The following is a 20,292-nucleotide window of genomic DNA, read 5'->3' as shown; positions in this document are numbered from 1 at the left end:
GCATTTGTTAAGATTTTCCCTTTTTTTGATGTCCCATGAAAATAAAGAGCTGGTGAGTATTTAATATTTCCTCCCATGACTTCAGTCCTTAGCATCACTATATCACAGCTCAAGTTGTTAAAGAATATAATGTTCTGATCATATACATCTCTACCTTCCACACAGCTTTCAACCACATCCATCCCTCTGTATGTATATCAGAGAGCCACGAATGCATTCCTCATGTCCCAAACAATGGCCTCCTCACCCACCTCCCCACATCTGTTTCTGTTCATTCCCCTCTCAGTCTTCACACAGATAAGAAAGCCCAGATTTAATGAATGGCTATGTGCTGTGAAAGAGATAAAAGCAACCCCTAACAGTGAGAAGTAGGCCTAGCCCTAGTAGCTTGGCTCTAACAAGTAGGACAGGGTATTTTGTGGTCCGTAAATCATCTCACAGAACATTAACATTAAATGAGGCTGCTCTACACTCATAGCTCAAGATAAGAAAAAGAAAAAGACAGTTGCCAAATCATGCCTAAATGCAGACAAAAGACCAGGATTGTCAAACCAAAATATTGCCAAAAAGCCTCCACCAAAATCTGAATAATGTAGCAGTTGTATTCTCTACCAAGGGCAACTCTAGCCACACCCCACTCCTCTTTCATTTAAAGACTTGTCTTTCAATAAAATGACCATTTTCACTATGTTAATTCTACTGATCCGCAAGCATGGGAGATCATTCCATCTTCTGATATCTTCTTTAGTTTCTTTCTTCAGAGACTTGAAGTTCTTGCCATACAGGTTTTTTGTTTGCATAGCTAAAGTTACCCCCAAATATTTTATATTATTTGTGGCTATTGTTAAGGGTGTTGTTTTCCTAATTTTTTTCTGAGCCTATTTATCATTTGTATAAAGAAAGGCTGCTGATTTTTTTTAGTTGATGTTATATCCAGCCACTTTGCTCAAGGTGTTTATCAGCAAGCAATAGGAGTTCTCTGGTAGAATTCTGGGGGGTCGTTTATGTATAGTATCATATCATCTGCAAATAGTGATGCTATGACTTCTTCCTTTCCAATTTGTATCCCCTTGATCTTCTTTTGCTGTCTTATTGCTCTGGCTAGAACTACAAGTAATATACTGAATAGATATGGAGAGAGTGGGCAACCTTGTCTTGTTCCTAATTTCAGTGGGATTGTTTCAAGTTTCTCTCCATTTAATTTGATGTTGGCTATTAGCCTGCTGTGTGTTGTTTTGACTATGTTTAGGTATGTGCCTTGAATCCCTGATGTCCCTCTAAAATGAAGGGGTGTTGGCTTTCATCAACTTTTTTTCAGCACCTAATAAGATAATCATGTGGGGTTTTTTTCTTTCAGTTTGTTTGTATTGTAGATTACATTGATGGATTTTCATATATTGAACCATTCCTGAATCACAGGAATGAAGCCTACTTTATCATGGGTTCTGTTTAAGAGAATTTTATTGAGGTTTTTTTTTTGCATAGATGTTCATAAGCAAAATTGGTCTGAAGTTCTGTTTGATGGGTTTTTGTGTAGTTGAGGTATCAGGGTAACTGTGGCCTCATAGAAAGAATTAGTTAGTGTTCCTTCTATTTCTACTTTGTGGAATAGTTTGAGGAATATTGGTATTAGCTCTTCTTTGAAATTCTGGTAAAATTCTTTATTGAAATGATCTAGTCCTGAAATATTTTGGGGTGTGGGGTTTAATGATGATTATATTTCCTTGGGGTTTACTGGACTGTTTAGATGCCTTACCTGTTCTTGATTTAACTTTGGTATGTGGTATCTGTGTACAAAATCATCCATTTCATTGAGATTTTACAGTTTTTCAAGTAGAGGCTTTTGAAGTAAGACCTATTTTTTCACTCATTTTCTGTTGTTATATCTCCCTTTTCGTTTCTGACTTTGTTAATTTGGTTACCACCTGAAGACCCAGCTATGCCATTCCTGGCCATATATCCAAACAATGCTTACCATACTGCAAGGTTATGCATTTCACTATGTTCATAAAGGTTTTATTCATAATAGCCATAAATTGTAAGCAACCCAGATGACCATGAATCCAGAAAACATGGTTCATTTACACAATGAAATGCTATCCAGCTATTAAAATCAAGGACATCATGAATTTTGCAGGCAAATGGATAGAACTAGAAAATTTCTTTAGTAAGATAACCCAGACCCAAAAGGTCAGGTATAGTATGTGCTTACTGATAAGCAGATATTAGTCAAAAAGTACAGCATACCCATGATACAACTCACAGACACAAAGAAAATAAACAAGAAGAAAGGTCCAAGTGAGGATGCTTGAACCTCACTTAGAAAGGGGAGGAAAATGGTCAAGAGAGGCAGAGGGTAGAAGAAACATGTGTGAGAGGGGGTAGAAGGAGAGAAATAGTGAGACAGGATCTGGTACAGGGAGAGACAGTAGAGAGGCCCAGAGGGCTGGGAGAATGAATGGAATAAATGGAAATATGGAACTGCTGAGGGTGGGAAGTGAGGGAAATCTTTCAAAAGTATCAGAAACCTGAGATGGGGGAGGCTCCTAGGAATCAGTTCGGGTGACTTTAGTAGAAATGGGGATGTGGAACCTGAAGAGACTGCCTCCAGTGGCCAGACAGGACTGATGGGGGAGCCAATCCACTTACAAGACTTTCAACCCTAAATTGGTCCTGTCTGGAAAAAAAATATGCAGTGACAAAGAAAGAGTAGAGCTGAAGGAATGGCTGATCAGTGACTGGCCCAACTTGAGACCCATTCCATAGGCAGGCTCCAATCCCTGATACTATTTGAGATGGTGTGTTGTGCTCGCAGACAAGAGCCTAGCATAACTATTTTCTGAGAGGCTCTACACAGCTGACTGAGACAGATGGAGATACCCACAAACAAACATTAGACAGGGGTCTGTGACACATACAGAAGAGTTAGGAGAAGGACTGAAGGCACCGAAGGCCTTGAAGACAATAGCAACCCCATAGGAAGACCAACAGTGGTAATAAACCCGGACCCCTGGGAGCAATCAGAGACTGAGCTACCAACCAAAGAGCATACAGGGGCTGGCATAAGACCCCCAGAACATATGCAGCAGAGAACTGTCTTGTCTGGCCTCAGTGGGAGGGTACATGCCTAATTCTGCAGAAATTTGATGCTCTGGGATGAGGGGATACCCAGGAGGGCACACTTCCAGAGAAGAAGGGAAAGGGGGGTTTGCAGGAGGAACCCTCTGAGGTGGAACCAGGAGGGGGGACAGCATTTGGGATGTAAGTACATAAATAAATTTTTGTGAAAGAAAAAATAATAATAAAATAAAAATATGTGTCACAGAATTGCCCTCAGTGTATCACAATACAGAATCCAAAGTAAGTCTTATATATCCTGAGGCTACTTCCCATAACCTAGCACAAACTACTGCCTCACACCATTCACACTCCTGATAGAAACACTACCATGATTTTCCCTAGGCTTTCTTCCTTGTTACAGTTAATAAATACAGACCCAATTTGTTGCCCTACATGTTCTTGATTGTCTTGCATGCAGAGTATGGGCCACAGTTTAGTTCATGAGGGACAAAGTTGAAACAGAGCTCAGCAGCAAGGCCCCTTGTCCATCATATGCTAAGCCTGGTTCACTTGTCAATACCAAAAATAGAAAACAAACAAAACAAAACAAAAAGAACAGAAAGAGAGAGAGAGAGAGAAAGAGAGAGAGAGAGAGAGAGAGAGACAGAGACAGAGACAGAGAGAGATCGATCCTAGGTTCAAATATCTCTAGCACTTAAACTTCCTAAGCCAACTTTGCTATTTTGTAACAATAGAAAAAAAATACCATTTACTTTCTCTTTTTGGAATTTCATCAGCTTTAAAATGATACATGCGGGTTGGGGATTTAGCTCAGTGGTAGAGCGCTTGCCTTGCAAGTGCAAGGCCCTGGGTTCGGTCCCCAGCTCCAAAAAAAAAAAAAGAAAAAAATAATAATACATGCAATGTATTGTGAATACAATATGTTTTATTTTATATGTGTGACTTATGTGTATGTGCATGTCTATATTTCTGAATGCAGGAACATGCATGCCACGATGCATCTACAAAGGTCAAAGAATAGCCTCAGGTGTCTATAATCACCTCGTTTGTATTAAGTCTCACCACTGAATGCACCAGGTTAGGTGACCAACAAGCTTTGAGTGCATCTCTTGTCCTCATCTTCCATCTCACCATAGAGTGATGGTTTTACAGATACAGGCTACCACTTATGGCTTTATATGAGTCGTGGGATCCAAACTCAGATCCTCACATTTGTAGAGCAAGTGCTTTACCCACTGCAGTAGTATTTAATCACTCTTACTTAAAGTCACCACTATGGCTATTGAAAGGCCCAGATGCCAGCTTTTGTGAACTTCTTTAACCTCCTTCTCTGTAACATAAAGATAATAGTATCAATAATATCAAGGGTATATTAATACCAATACCGCACAGACAAGATGGACTTCATAATGTATTTGGTGTATAATTAGAGCTTATCCCAAAACCAGCACTCAGCAGACATAATAAATATTATTTTACCTTCCTTCTTAAGCACTGTGCATTCTTTCAGGCTGAAATTTATCACTAAACTGGCAGTTAAGCTGGTGTAATTCTAGCAGTGGTTGGTAGAATGGCTCAAGTAGGTACCTTGAAAATTCTGCCAGACTATAAGTTTGCACATGTTATAAAGGATACAGACCTGTTATTATCATGTACCTCTAAAATCCACAGGAGAAACAGTATACTCAGAGTATCTCTGACAAAGAGACAATTAGGAACCTTTGCTGAATAAGTCAAGTCCTTTATTCAAAAATTTTAATACGAAATGTGTTCCACTGAAATGAGATTTCATATACCAGTTTTATACTAAATAAATGTTATAAAACTTGAGTTTGTACATTTATAATCTTTAAATGCTAACACTTTAATTTGTAGAATGCTTTTCTAGTTTCTATAAAGTCCTGAGTTTTATCCACAGATCTTCATAAACTGGGTGTATCAAAATATTCCTGAAATCCTAGCAGTTGGAAGAAAGAGTAAGGAAGACCAGAGTTCAAAGTCATCCTAGGCTACTTAGTGAGTTGGAGGCTAGTCTGTGTGACAGGAGAAGCTCGAGAAGTCAAAGTGTATGTTTTATATGTTACAGTTCCAAAGGTGTCTTCCGGGGACAAAAACATAAAACCGCTACAACTCTAAGAGTTAATATTCAACTTGATTGGATCATCTCTAAACAGCTTTTGATTTGAGATACAGGGGAGTTTGTTATCTTGTAGCATTACATGATGACAAGAAAGTCACTGAATATCCTGTGTCATTTCAACAGAAATGTCATTTACTACAGGAGTGGAAAATTGCTACTTCTCAACAAGTAGGTTTTTTTTTCTCCTGCACAGGCAGGAAAACAATTTTCGTTTTGGGTGAAAAAAAATACATTGTCATTCTGTTTCACTCACAGATGGGGGGACACACATCAGCACACTCACAGAGCAGAGGCAATGAGTGCAGCCCTACTGCTGATGGCCTCCTGAATCTGTGCATAGTGAAGTGTACTTGCAGGATAGTGTATCGCTTCTAGATACATCAGTAACAACTCTGCAGCCTGCCTGAATAATGCTGCGGAGTTTTCTAAACCATTTCATTCAACAATCAGAGTTCCATGTAGAAAACTTTCAATGAGAAACCATTCAGCAAACCACTGATTGCATTTACCAAGATGCTCAAATACCTTGACATGAACTGTTTGGGAAGTAGTGGTTGATAACAGGACTCATCTTTGAAGGGATGATAAGTGTACTTCAAATCATGGATTTCTGAGCAATCAAACAGTGTCAGAGTCTTCATGATGATTCAAACCAACCCTGAGGAACAAAACTAAGGCCACTGAGAACAGAGAAAGGAAAGACTATACATATCTAAATAAATATCAGTATGCTAAAAATACTAGATTCAAATCGTGGCCTACTAGGCCACTCTTTATAAAATAGATATTCAATATTTCTTATTTTAATCATGATCTAATTGATTTGCAAAGGTACAATTTATAGACGGAATATTACTACTGAAAAATAACCCAAACCATAAACAAACACTTGAATATTATAAATGCAAATGACCCAGAAGTAAAAGTAAATAAGAAATACTAAAGCTAAAATGAAGGTAGCAAACTGAAACCAGTTGTTAACATAAGGGTAATTATTCTATCTGATAAAAGCAGTCATAACAGTCTAAATTCTTGCTGTGCTCAAGAGGCAACTTCAAGGACACCAAAAGTTTTGCACTAGATTTCTTTCATAAAGCCAGGGACTGCCTCCCCTGCAAGTCTATATCTTAGTAAAGATATGCACATATACATAAATATGCAAATATCTTTTATATATATGTGTGTGTATACAATATATAATTTTCCATATACATGTGTGTGTCTTCATTGTCTGAAGTCCAACTATAATAATTCTCACAAAACTTCAAGTCACAAACATAGTTTAACTTGTTCTTATTTTGCTAATATCTCTAGCCACCAGGCAGAAGCAAAGGAAACAAAGGCAGACCCCATTCTCATCCTCAGTTCTGAATAATCCCCATAGAATCTGAATCTTCCAATCAGTAAAGTTTCATATCAAGGAGCAAATCAATACTCAGAGGTCATTACTAATCCTTTCTCCCTGCTTTCTAACATTTAATTTCCTTCATATATCCTTTGACTCAACCAAATTTACACCAAATATTTATATCTTGCCTTCAGCTATCAGAAATTCAACTCTCTCCTTCATCAATGGATTTCTCCTTTGGTAATTCTAGTCAAACTGAGAATTTAAAAAACTCAACACAAAAAATCAGTACGTGCAGAATAGAGGTATCCATTCAAATCATTCTAACCAGAGAAGTTTAAAAAGAAGAAAACAATACTCAGATGTTGCACTCCGCAATACTGAGAACAATAAAGGCCAGGGTACATCAAGTTATGTAACAGATAGCTGCAGAAAGCTGGAAGCTGGTGTGGTTGCAAAAGACCTCTGAAGCTGAACAAAAAGTCCTTCTTTCCCAAGGGGAATGCAGATGGCAGAATCTCCAAAAGGAAGAAATCGATGTTCAGAAGTGAATATCTTCTCTACCTATTTCCCCCACCCCCACATGAACTGAGGAACAAAGACTAGACCCACCATTCTCAAGATCTGTATTCCTCATTGAGGAGAAATAGTTTGCTAAGACTGAGGTCTTAGACTTCCTCTAAGGGTGATGACTGACTGCAGCAGCTCCAGCAATGGATTGACAATCAACATTGATAGGGATATTTGGACAACATCAGAATCTGTGTTTTGACGTAAACTCTAAAATTGTTGCTGATCCCTGATGCATTAAAAAATAGACATGGTCATTCTTCTACTTTGATCAAAGAAAACTGGAGAGCAGATTGTAATGTGTGTAGCTATGATGGAGAACCAAGTCTATACGGGTACCTCTGAAACAATAGTAGAAGAACTAAAAGATATGAGACTAAAAACAGATATAGGGATTGAAAGTGGCTCAGCAGTTTTGAACTCTTGCTCTTCCATAGAACCTGCTTTCCACATCAGAATGTTCACAACTGCCTGTAAGTCTACTTCCAGGGAATCTGAAACTCCCTAGCCTCTGTGGGTACCTGCACACATGGGGACACACCCATACACACAGACACAGACACACACACACAGACACACACACATATAATTATAATTAAAACTTAAACTTTAAAATTCAAAGAGAAGTAATCACATCTTTGCCACTTGTTAAGTAACTTCCCTAAATAAATCACTTCTCCTTCACTGGGCTTAATTTCATCATCTCTATAATGAGAAGGAAGATTGGTGGTACTGTCCAGCTGTATAATAATTTCTAATCATCTTCCCTGTGGTTTTAAGAGTGTCTAGAAGCATCACTGATGAATTAAATTAACTCCCAGTCTCAGAAAAATATTCTTCCACCAGGATATGTTGAAGATGTAGTGAGGCTCATCCAGCATCCTCTTGTGACCAACAAATACAAGTACTTATTCGGGAAATGATGGTGAATCAATGACATGAAAGATGGAATGAAAACTGAGAGGGAGGGGCCAGTGCTCAAAACTCAAGTCCACTATTTACAATATTCTTTTTACCCTAAGCCTCACAATAAAACCCAAGGCCTTAGACCTATCGCATGGCTTTAGGTAAATAGCAACTGGTTGGGAACAAATAATCATTGTCTGAAGCTCCTGAGTTTGTGGGTTGCTCCTCATTCACCCAGTGAAACCAAGCTGACTCACTGGCTGTGAGAATGTCTTACTGGCTGGTAATATCTTTATGCATGGTATGTTCTCACTAAGAAGTGGATATTACAAAAAAACAAAAAAAGTACAGAATACCCAAGATAAAGTCCATAGAACTCAAAAAGGTCAACAAGCTAAAGGGCGCAAGCGAGGACATCTCAGTCCCACTTGGGAGGGAGAAGAAAGCAACCACAAGGTAGTGGGGAGGGACAGGAGAAGGAAAGAGGATGGGGGTGGGAGGAGAAGGGAACATGATCTGGTATTGGGTGGGGGAAAAAGACTGAAGCCCTGAGGGCCAGCAGAAAAAAAATGGAAACAGGCGACCTCCAGAGGAAAGAGTTTGGGAGGAAGTTCCAGAATGTATCAGAGACCTGGGAAATAAGAGACCCTCCACTCAAAGAGAGGGAGGGACACTAGATGAAATGCCCTAGAGTGGGGAGAGGGAACTTATTGAACCCACCTCCAGCAGAAAGACAGGGCATCAAGTGAGAGATGGGGTTGCTATCCCACAGCCAAAGCTCTGACCCCTAATTCTTCCTGTCTGAAAGAAATGCATGGATGGAAATGGAGAAAAGCATGAAGAAAAAAAGGTCCAGTGACAGGCCCAAAGTAGGATCCAGCTCAAGGGGATGTCCCAAGACCTGATACCATTATGAAGGCTATGCAGCACTCACAAAAAGGGGCCTATCATGACTGCCCTCTGAAAGACTCAACAAGCAGCTGAAAGAGTCAGATGCATATATGTGTACCCATCCAATGAACAGAAGTTGCTGATCCCTCTGGCTCAATGAGAGAAAAGCTGGGGGAAGCTGAGGAGGAGGTCGACCCTGTAGAAAGACCAGCAGTCTCAATTAACCTGGACCCCCAAGATCTCTCAGACACTGGATCACCAACCAGGCAGCATACACCAGCTGAGATGAGGTCTACAAGACATATACTGCAGAGGACACCCAGGGCTGGGTTCAGTCAGAGAAGATGCAGCTAAACCTCAAGAGACTGGCACCAGGAAGTTTAGAGGTCTGGTGCAGTGGGTGGATTGGGGACATCTTTATGGAGACGGGGGGAGGATGGGGAGGAGGTACAGGATGTGGAACACTTGGAGGTGGACCAGGAAGGGAATAAAATCTGGAATGTAAAATTAAATAAATAAATAAATAAATAAATAAATAAATTTTTAAAAAGTAAGTTGGAAATGCTATTACCTATGATACATTGTTGCTTAAAATTCATTAGAGAAATATCATCTTCAAACTGTTCATGAATTCAAATCTCACTTTGCATATTTGATTACTGATTTTTATATGGAAAATATAAGCTAATCTTATTGCTCATTTATAAAGTTGACCTATGATGTCTAAAAAAAAAAAAAAGAAATACCTGGTAATGCCTTTAAGAAAATGAGACTTTACGGCACAAATCTGAACCCTTGTGATCCAAACTCCCTCCAAGAAAGAAATATGTCTCCTCTAGAGATATGGCCTATCCTTGTACAATGTTTATTATGACTGCTTAGAATAACCCCTTTCAGTGAAGAGGCCGTAAGGTACCTGCCTCAACCCTACCAAAGGATGTCATAAAAACTCCAGGTTCTTAGGTCATCCCCAACTTAATAAAGCAGAACTGAACTCAAATAGCTTTGACTCTCCTAAATCCTGTAGTCTCATAACCTTTATACTTGAGGTGTGGTTTTGAAATTATAGTGAATAATAATCAATGGACTTGTTAGTGCACAGATTTCTGTCAGAATACAAAGTCTCTGATACAGAAACTCTGGGTGGAACCTGAGCACTGATTGACACATCTGTGTAATCATCAAGGAAACAGAACACACATGACTGATTCCCCCTTCATATATTCTGACATTATTAGTCTAGGTAATGGACTGGGCATTGAGATTGTTCAGAATAATGCAGATGATTTTCAGAACGGCCAATGTTGTTGCCTCACCCTAACATCCATCACAGCTTGTGGAGTTCCTGCCCAATAAACTTGCTCACTCTACCCAAAACAGAAAGGACTTCCAGAAAATCATTAGCAAGCATGCAGGTTTTACTCTGGGCTTTTGAATCCATTGAAAATTCAGAGGCATTGCCGCCAGGCATCAGCCCTGGTTCCCTGCTTCCATTTTAATAAGACCACATTCTCTTTCATCATTTCCTATATTGTTCTTCCTGGTAAGGTTTCATTTGTGGAACGAGTCCCTTGACTAAAAGAAATATTTGAAAACCACTATTATAAGAGAAAGGGCACTCAACTGAAAATCAGCAGGTCTCTTTGCCAGCAAGAGTCATTTAGCCTTTCTGACCTTCAACTTCTCACTTGATCATCTCTAGGAAAAAAACAAATTCTGTATGTGTAGGATTTTCAAGTTATAAATGATAGTTTTCAATAGTGGGCGATTTGCTTCACATGCTGTGTTAGCTTTCCATCATCATAACAAATACCTGAGATATATCAGCTTGTGAAGAAAAGGTTTATTTTAATCCATAACTTTAGTACTACATCCTTCCAAAAAATCTTTAACAGGTTTAAAATTACCTCCTTGTACTGGCAAGAAAGGCACTTCCCAGGCCTGAGGATCTGAATTTAATCTCTGGGCTCTACACAGTGAAATAAGAGGACAACTCATTCAAGCTCTCCCTTGACTTCCACAAACACACCACTCCCCATCACTACTGCGCACACAGGAAATAAATGAATAAACAAATAACTGTTGCTAATGGGTCTCCTCCTCTGCCTCTAATTCCTAGCATACTCCTCTCACATCTAACTCCACTATCCCTGTCAACACTATGCCCCAAGCATCTTGCCAATCATCCCTGACTCCATTCTGTCACTGCCACCACTGTCTGCACCTCTGCTCCACCGTTTGTTGTGTTTCCATAGCTTGGTACACTGTACCCTACCCCAGTTTATTCATTCAGCTCCTGGTTAAGGAATGCTTTCCTCCAGGAAGCCTACATTCGTGTGTGTGTGTGTGTGTGTGTGTGTGTGTGTGTGTGTGTGTGTACTCATTTAATCTAATACTATCTTTATTTTCTTTTTTATTAATTTTTTTCTTTTAAACAATCCAGATTTTATTTCCCTCCCTGTCCACCTTCCAACTGTTCTACATTCCATACCTCTTCCCTCTCCCCCTGCACTCCAGTCTCCATGAGTATGTTCCCACCTCACTCATCTCACCAGACCTCTAAACTTCCTGGGGCCTGCAGTCTCCTGAGGGTTAGGTGCATGTTCTCTGACTGAACCCAGACCTGGCAGTCCTCTGCTATATATGTGTTGGGAGTCTCATATCAGCTGGTGTCTGCTGCCTGGTTGGTCACCTTTCACAAAACTCAAGTCCAAGTGGATCAAGGACCTCAACATAAAACCGGATACACTCAATCTAATAGAAGAGAAAGTGGGAAAGAGCCTTGAACTCATTGGCACAGGGGGAAATTTCCTAAACAGAACTCCAATGGCTTTATGATCAAGAACTGATAAATGGAATTTCATGAAATAAGAAAGTTTTTGTAAGGCAAAAGACACTGTCAATAAGACAAATCAGCAACCTACAGATTGGGAAAAAATCTTCACAAATCCCACATTTGATAGAGGGCTAATATCCAAAATACATAAATTCACAATGGGAGAATCTCAAATGGCTGAAAAGCACCTAAAGAAATGTTCAAATGTTCCTCAGTGATCAGAGAAATGAAAATCAAAATGACCATGAGATTTCACCTTACATCAATCAGAATGACTAAGATAAAAACCTCAGGTGACAACACATGTTGACAAGGATGTGGAAAAAGAAGAACATTCCTGCATTGCTGGTGAGATTGCAAGCTGGTACAACCAATCTGGAAGCCTACTTAGACGCCTGCTTCCATCCCAAGCCACCTCCCTGGCCATTCCTCTTCTCTTGACTGGCCTGAATTGTGAACTGCTCTGCCCTCTCTCTCTTCAGACACCTTGCTATGACCTTATCCTGATTCTCTATATTCAACCAGTGATTCACTGTCTCTCTGTAATTAGAGTCTAAACTCCTACGAAGCACAATTATGTAGCACACAGGCAGAAATATTTATTTATAGTAATGACTATCTTCCTTGGTTCTGGTAATTTACCTCCTGAAACACCCAAATATTGACAATTCCTGCGGTATCCAAAGTCATCCTAAACCTATACACATATGAACGATTAACACTTAATCACTGGCATATTCATTCACCCATACTCACCATACCTAACAATTTTTCTTGGCAACAATTAAAGGAGGATATTTGTCCTGTCACATAAAATAATCATTCCATGGCTCCCTTCTGAGAACAGTACCACATAACTTGGTATGATTTCCCCCTCAAATGTGATCTAAAATTCTACAACACACTTGCTATGGGACGTACAAATTCACCTTCTGTTCATGTGTAAAACCATTTCTATGTATACTTGGCAAAGACCCACACTAGAAAGAAAAAAACTCAAGTACACATACCATGAACTAGACAAAATTCAAGCGCCTATCAGTAACAGAATATATAACAAATAATAATATAATCACTCAAATGAACACCAGTCTTTCTTTGCTTTCTGGTCTAACCCAATATGAAGAGTCTCTACCATGTGCTTCCAACTCAGTAGTCTGCACTATTTCACCCATGCTATCACCACCAATATAGGGCTAAGACTTCTGAAACCATCTTTCTTATGTGTTTGTTTGTTCCTTTGTTTACTTACTTACATTGGTTATTTTTTATTTACATTTCAAAAGTTATCACTCTTCCCAGTTTCCCCTCTGCATAGCTCCTATACCATCCCTCTTCTCCCTGATTTATGAGGGTGCTCCCCCACCCACTCCCACCTCACTACCCTAGCATTCACCTCCATTGGTGCATAAGTCTTAACAGGACCAAGGGCCTCCCCTCCCATCGATGCTAGATTAGGCCATGCATTGCTACACACGCAGCTGGAGCCATGGGTCTCTCCCTGTGTACTCTTTGGTTGGTAATTTAGTCTCTGGGAGTTCTGGGGGGTGGGTCTGGTTGGTTGATATTGTTGTTCTTCCTATGGGGTTGTAAAATCCTTCAGCTCCTTCAGTCCTTTCTCTAACTCCTCCATTGGGATCCCTTTGATAAGTCCAATGGTTGGAATGCAAGAATCCATATTGTATTGGTCAGGATCTGGCAGAGCCTCTCAAGAGACACCTATATCGGGCTCCTGACAGCAAGCACTTCTTGGCATCAGCAATAATGTCTGGCTTTGGTGGCTACTTATGGGATAGATCCCCATGTGGGGAAGTTTCTGGATGTCATTTTCTTCTGTCTCTGCTCCACTCTTTGTCCCTGTATTTCCTTTAGACATGAGCAATTCTGGATTAAAATTTTGGAGATGGATAGGTGGCCTCATCCCTCAAATGGGGGCCATGCCTAACCTCTAGATATGGTCTTTAAAAGTTCTCTTTCCCCTTTGTGGGGTACTTCAGCTTATGTCATCTGCTTTCATGGCATCTGGGACTTTCTGGTGGCTACCTCCAGTTCCCTATCCCCCATTGCTACACACCTCTGTTCAATTTCCTGAACATCTGTCCATCTCCCTTGTCTTCTCTCACATATGATCCTGACCCACTTTTACCCTCTCCTTCCTCCCTTCATACCAAGTCCCTCCCACTATCTATACCTCATGATTATTTTGTCCTCCCTTCTATATAGGATTGAAACATCCACCCTTTGGTTTTCCTTCTTCTTGAGGTTCATAAGGTCTGTAAATTGTATCATGGGTATTCCAAGTTTTTTCCCTAATATCCACTTATCAGTGAGTACTTACCATGTGTGTTCTTTGTGACTGGGTAACCTCACTCAGGATATTTTCTAGTTCCCTCTATTTGCTTAAGAATTTCATGAAATCGTTGCTTTTAATGGCGGAGTAGTACTCCATTGTGTAAATGTACCACATTTTCTGTATCTGCTTCTCTGTTGAAGGACATCTGGGTTCTTTCCAGTTTCTGGCTATTATAAATAAGGCTGCTAAGAACATAGTGAAACATGTGTCCTTGTTATATGTTGGAGCATCTTTTGGTTATATGCCCAGGAGTGGTATAGCTGGGTCCTCAGGTAGTACTATGTCCAATTTTCTGAGGAACCTGGCAGAATGATTTCCAGAGTGGTTGTACCAGCTTGCTGTCGTAGCAACAATAGAGGAGTGTTCCTCTTTCTCCATATCCTTGCCAGCATCTGCTGTCACAGGAGTTGTTGATCTTAGCCATTCTGACTGGTATGAGGTAGAATCTCAGGGTCGTTTTGATTTGCATTTCCCTGATGACTAGGGATGTTGAAGATTTCTTTAGGTGCCTCTTAGCCATTCAATATTCCTCAGTTGAGAATTCTCTGCTTAGCTCTGTGCCCCATTTTTAATAGGGTTATCTGGTTCCCTGGCATCTAACTTCTTGAGTTATTTGTTTATATTGGATATTAGCCCTGTATTGAATGTAGGATTATGAGTTTTTTCTCCTTTTAGTTTCCATTATACATTTTAGTCACAGGGATGTGATCTAGACTAGCAAGTTATTTTTCATTGACAGGGTCCTAAGGGTAAAGAAGGTGAAGAAGATAAATAACTGAGACCAGAAGATATTACATACTGTGTTTTATGTCAAGCAAGCTTATTAATAAAACCAGCATCTTAAATACAGCTTTCTATCATATGATTTGAAACTATCATACAATGGACAAAGCAGCAAGAAGCTATTTAAGTAAAGTTTCACAAAGGTATCTCAAGTGGGTCACAGAGAGAACACACAACAGCCTTGGCAGAGATAACTCCAATCTCTTCGGTGTGAAAAGCCAAGTTCCCAATAACTGATGTTTATTTTCTTTAAGTTCCAGTCCTCAGCCTGAGACTGGACCAGACCAAATCTTCCCCTGAGTAAGGACATAGAACAAGGTTCCTTTTCTCCTTTCACCAGGGCCACTGAGAAAGTCTTAGAGTGGCTCATGTCTCAACAGGAATGGGTCATAATGAAAATACACAGAAACTATTAGCAAACAAAAGCAAAAATTAAAAGAGTACTATATATACTCTATGCATATCTATGGAACAGTTCAATAGCACATGGAATTGGTTAATAGCATTAGAACTCAGAGCAGCTGGCTGCTAAGGACTGAAAGAAGAGCTGAAGGAATTCTTAGATAAGAGTAGTATTGTTTCTTTATGTAGGTATCATGTGTACTTTTATTTTGAAATGAATTGATAAATGATAATTTAATACATATTCTTTTCTATAGGTGTATTAGAGCAAAATGACCCAGAACTACACAGAGAAATGAGTCAATCTAGAAAGAGAAAACCTCATTTGAGGAATTGTCTCTATCAAATCATCCTGTGGGAATGTCTGTGCATTGTGGGGTGGTGAGCTGTGAAAGGTACCCTGATTCCTGGTCAAGACAGGTCAAATCCATGGGGACCCTAAAAGGGATGGCAGGCACATTCCTAGCATCCTAAATTAGGGCCTCACTAGCTACAGCTCCCCACAAATCCCTGTAGAGAGGTTCAGGACAGACCAGTCACATAGAGCAATGTCCCAAGGCCCTCCTCCACAGGTAAGGACATAACCACAGGTTACATAGGCTCAAGACAGATCAGTCACAGAGGACAATGCCCCAAACCCTTCCTCCACAGGTGAGGACATGACCACAGGTTACATAGGCTCAAGACAATGCCCCAAGCCTCTCCTGCATAGGTGAAGATATGACCACAGGTCACATAGGCTCTAGACAGATCAGACTTCGAATTAGGGCCACGCCCCCAAATATGTAGATGAGGTCTTCCCAAGTTCTCAGGCCAAACCAATAGAAAGCACCTACTGTCAGACACTGACCCATCCAAAAAAACTGTATTTAAGTGTCATGTTCAGAATTAAAGGTGTTCATGAATTATTTCATCGTCTGAGAGCTTCTGTCATAAGACCGCTGCTTGAGGAAGAGATCTGCTCTCCCCGAAATCGCTCCCCTGCACCCTTTGCCAGCTAGTCAGTTTCCGCTGGCTCGGCTCTACCCAAGCAACCAAGGCAATGTGGCAGCTGCAGAAACAGAGGTGGAGCAGGACCAGCAGCGGAGGTGGGGGTGGCAGAAGCAGTCCCCTCTCCCTGACTGAGTTCTCTCCCCCTTACCTGAACCCACGCACCTTGCCAGGTCAGAAATGCTGTGAAGAGCAGCAGAGGCTAGAGCCCTACAGTGCATCACTTTCTTAACTGCTACTTGATGCAGGACCACCTAGATAGAATACTGTGACCAGTGCCATTTCTAAGAAAATAGGCCTGTATAAAAAAATTAAGAAAAATTAATTTTTTTAAAAAAGAGCTGAGCAAGCCCATAGCCAACATTTCTCTGTAGTCTCTGCTTCAGTTCTAGCCCACAGTGATGGCCTATAATGTTGAAATATAAGCCCAATAAATTCTTTTCCCCACAATTTGCTTTTGGTCAGTGTTTCAACACTGCTCTAAAGAGGCAAATATAAGCTTTCTTTTATATGAATAATCTAAATTTGTATGTATATATGTGTGTGTGTGTGTGTGTGTGTGTGTGTGTGTAAGTCTGTAGAGAGAGGAAGTGTTCAATCTAAGAAGATCTATCATTCTGTTGCCCTTCAGTACTATGTAAACTCCTTAAAATGCATGTTTTTTTTTTTTCTGGAAATTGGGTGGAAGCCAACAGTACACATAGTCATTGATTCGGCTTATGATAACTATCACTAACTATCATTAATTCTATAAATTCTGAACATTATGGAAGGATGAGATTGATAAGCTCTATCAATACATAGAGCATCAAGATTTCGCTCGTACCAATATGAAAAGACTGGAAACAAGAGAGCATTCAGGAAAAGAGAAGTCAATAAATCATGATGTCTGTGTCAGCCATGCTCAGCAATCCAGTCTACCCAGTGTGCTATTTACAAACTTATATGAAAGCTTGTGGAATTTCAAAAATCATACAACCTTGTAAATAATGCATCTTGTTCTGTGAAAATCATACAGTGAATAATACATCTGACTCAAGGGATCTGAAATCCAGAACAAAGAATGAGACTGTGGAGAATGTCAGGTGACCTGAACTATGTACTCAAAGCTATGCAATATTACTAACATTAGTGCTGCCTAAGTACACATGGTATTCTTTTTAAAGAAGAAGAAATTAAAACAATGGAGGGGAAATGCTTAGAATTATAGAGAACATCAGAATCTTTCAGATGGGGCATGAAAGGATGTGAGAGAAGACATCACACACACACACACACACACACACACACACACACACACACACACACACATATATATATATATATATATATATATATATATATATATATATAGAGAGAGAGAGAGAGAGAGAGAGAGAGAGAGAGGTAGCTGGTTTAACAGAGCCCAGAAGATCCCAGGACAGATGAGGAATGCCACTAGAGGCAGCATATGGTTTAAGGGTAAAAAGGGGGAGGGGGATTGTCTTCTAAGCACTTTGAATGACTTATCAAAGTGGACCTCAAGTCTCAGGGCCCAGCTCAAGTCACAATTCACTAATGGCAGTATACTGGATTTTACTGACAAGGAATCAAGTTAGAAAGAATAAAAAGAACAATGTTGCCATGGTTTCTGTAGATATATTCCTTGCCTACATTTGGAAATCCTGGTTGACTAGATAGAATGGATCATAAGTTGATAACGTCACAGGCTTTCTGACAGTCTGCGATTCTGTTTACAGAATTAGCTTCTGGCCTTTGAAGTGGCATGTATTTCATGTGAAGCCAATGAAGTCACAGCCTTCATTATTCTGTATAAAATGACTAACCTTCTGAGAGAAGGACAACTCACAGGGCTTCCTTCCTCTTTCAGCAAAATGACATTGCAAAAATAAGTATTTATTTTTCTATAAAGGTCACTAAACTGAGGCTATTTGAATCTGATACTATTTAAAGCTAAGGAGTGGTGTTTTTTTACTAGAATCCAGACAAAATGACAGAGAGACGGGAAATGGGAAGAAACAACAACTTACTTGAAACACTTGATCCAGCCATGATCAAGGAAGTTATACAACCTCAACTTTCCAGTTTAACTTTTCTTTTGTTGCCTTGTGGTGTTTTTTTCCTATCAATCTAGTTTCAATGGAAATGTCTAACAGACTGTTAACTGGGAAGTTTATATTAGAGATGTACGTGGGTCTATTTTTTTTCTGGATACTGATGTATCAGTCATAGACTTAGGGAGAAGATCTAGATTATCAAATGGCAGATTACACTAAGCTACTAAAAAAATCTCAAGGAAATTTTTAAAGGAAAGGTTTTACCTGCATTGCAACTTTATCAACCCCCGGAAGAAAGGACATCAATTTGTTTTCAATCCGCTACCCCATCTTTACATAGCACAAATCATAGTTTGAATGAGAAAATGTTCCCTATAGGCTCATATATTTGAACACTTGCTCTCCAGTTTGCAACAATTTTTAAGATCATGGAACATATAGGAGGTGGAGCCTTTCGGGAGGAAGAATGCCACTGGGAGTGGGATTTGAGGATTCACACCATGCTCCCCCAGATATTCATACACACATACATATGCACACATTCATATATACAAACGTACACATACACATACATACATACATACACACACATACATATGCACACATTTTATATACAAACATACACACACATACATACATACATACACACACATTCATATATACAAACATACACACACATACATACATACATACACACATACATACACATTCATATATACAAACATACACACACATACATATACACACATTCATATATACAAACATACACACACATACATACATACACACACATTCATATATACAAACATACACACACATACATACATACATACACACACACACATATACATGTCTCCTGTCTAGTTTTATGACACAAGCTAGAATAATTGGAGAGAAGGGAACTTCTGTCCCAAAAATGCCTAAAAGGATTCGGCTATAGGAAGGCATGTAGAGCATTTTCTTAATTAATGATTGATATAAGAGTGTCCAGCCCGTTGTGGGTGAGGCCACTGCTGGGCAGGTTGTCCTGAACTCTATAAGAGAACAAGCTGAGCAAGACATGGATAACAAGCCAGTAAGCAGCATCAGCTACATGGCCTCTATATCACCTCCTGCTTCCATGTACTGTTTGAGTACCTGTCCTAAAGTCTTTTGAGGTAGATCAAGATGTGAAAGTACAAGTCAAAGAAGCCCTTTCCTCCCCGACTTGCTTTTGGGCATGGTGCTTTATAGCACCAATAATGACACAAACAAAGACAAACTGGTACCAGTATAATAGAATATTGCTGTGACAGACCTGACCATGTTTGAGGGAAGAATGTGGAAGGACTTTGGAACTTTGCTCTAGAAAAACCATTGCGAGTCGAGAGCTCGATGGGAAGTTCTGTGACAGCTTGAGAGATAAGAAATGTTGAGAGCAATGCAGAAGACGGAGTCCTGGTTTGTGAAGTTTCAGAGGGAAGTTTGAGAAACCCTTAAGATGTCTATCAGAGCCATTTCCTATTTTGAGTTAAGAATCTGTGGCTCTTGTCAGCCGGGTCTTAAGAATCAACTGTGATTAATAAGAAGCAATAAACTGAAACCTTTTCTTTGTGGGGAATATCCGATGCTGGTCAACTGGAACTGAGATTAGTGGTCATTAAGAGAACAGCATCATTGAGGTGAAATCTTCAGGGAACTATTTCCTCTGAGTCCACACAAAGAAAGAAACGTGTATTCCAGAGGTGGGATAGCTTGTACCTTGCTTTGGCAGCTGAACTTGGTGGTTTGGGAGGCATGAAAGGTTCATAGAGAGCAGCTGAGACTTGACACTGTGAGAGGCAGCACTGGAGAAGGTGCAGCAGCAGTAGCACTTGAAGGCCCACTAGTAAAAGGGTCACGCAAAGAAGTTGACGCTTGGCCCCATAAAGAGAGGCCAGAAGAGGCTTGTGGTGA

The sequence above is a fragment of the Rattus norvegicus genome, chromosome 4 (assembly GCF_036323735.1).
Source record: "Rattus norvegicus strain BN/NHsdMcwi chromosome 4, GRCr8, whole genome shotgun sequence".
Lineage (NCBI taxonomy): Eukaryota > Metazoa > Chordata > Mammalia > Rodentia > Muridae > Rattus > Rattus norvegicus.
The sequence above is the reverse complement of the archived record's forward strand: the minus strand, read 5'-3'. Positions refer to the sequence as shown.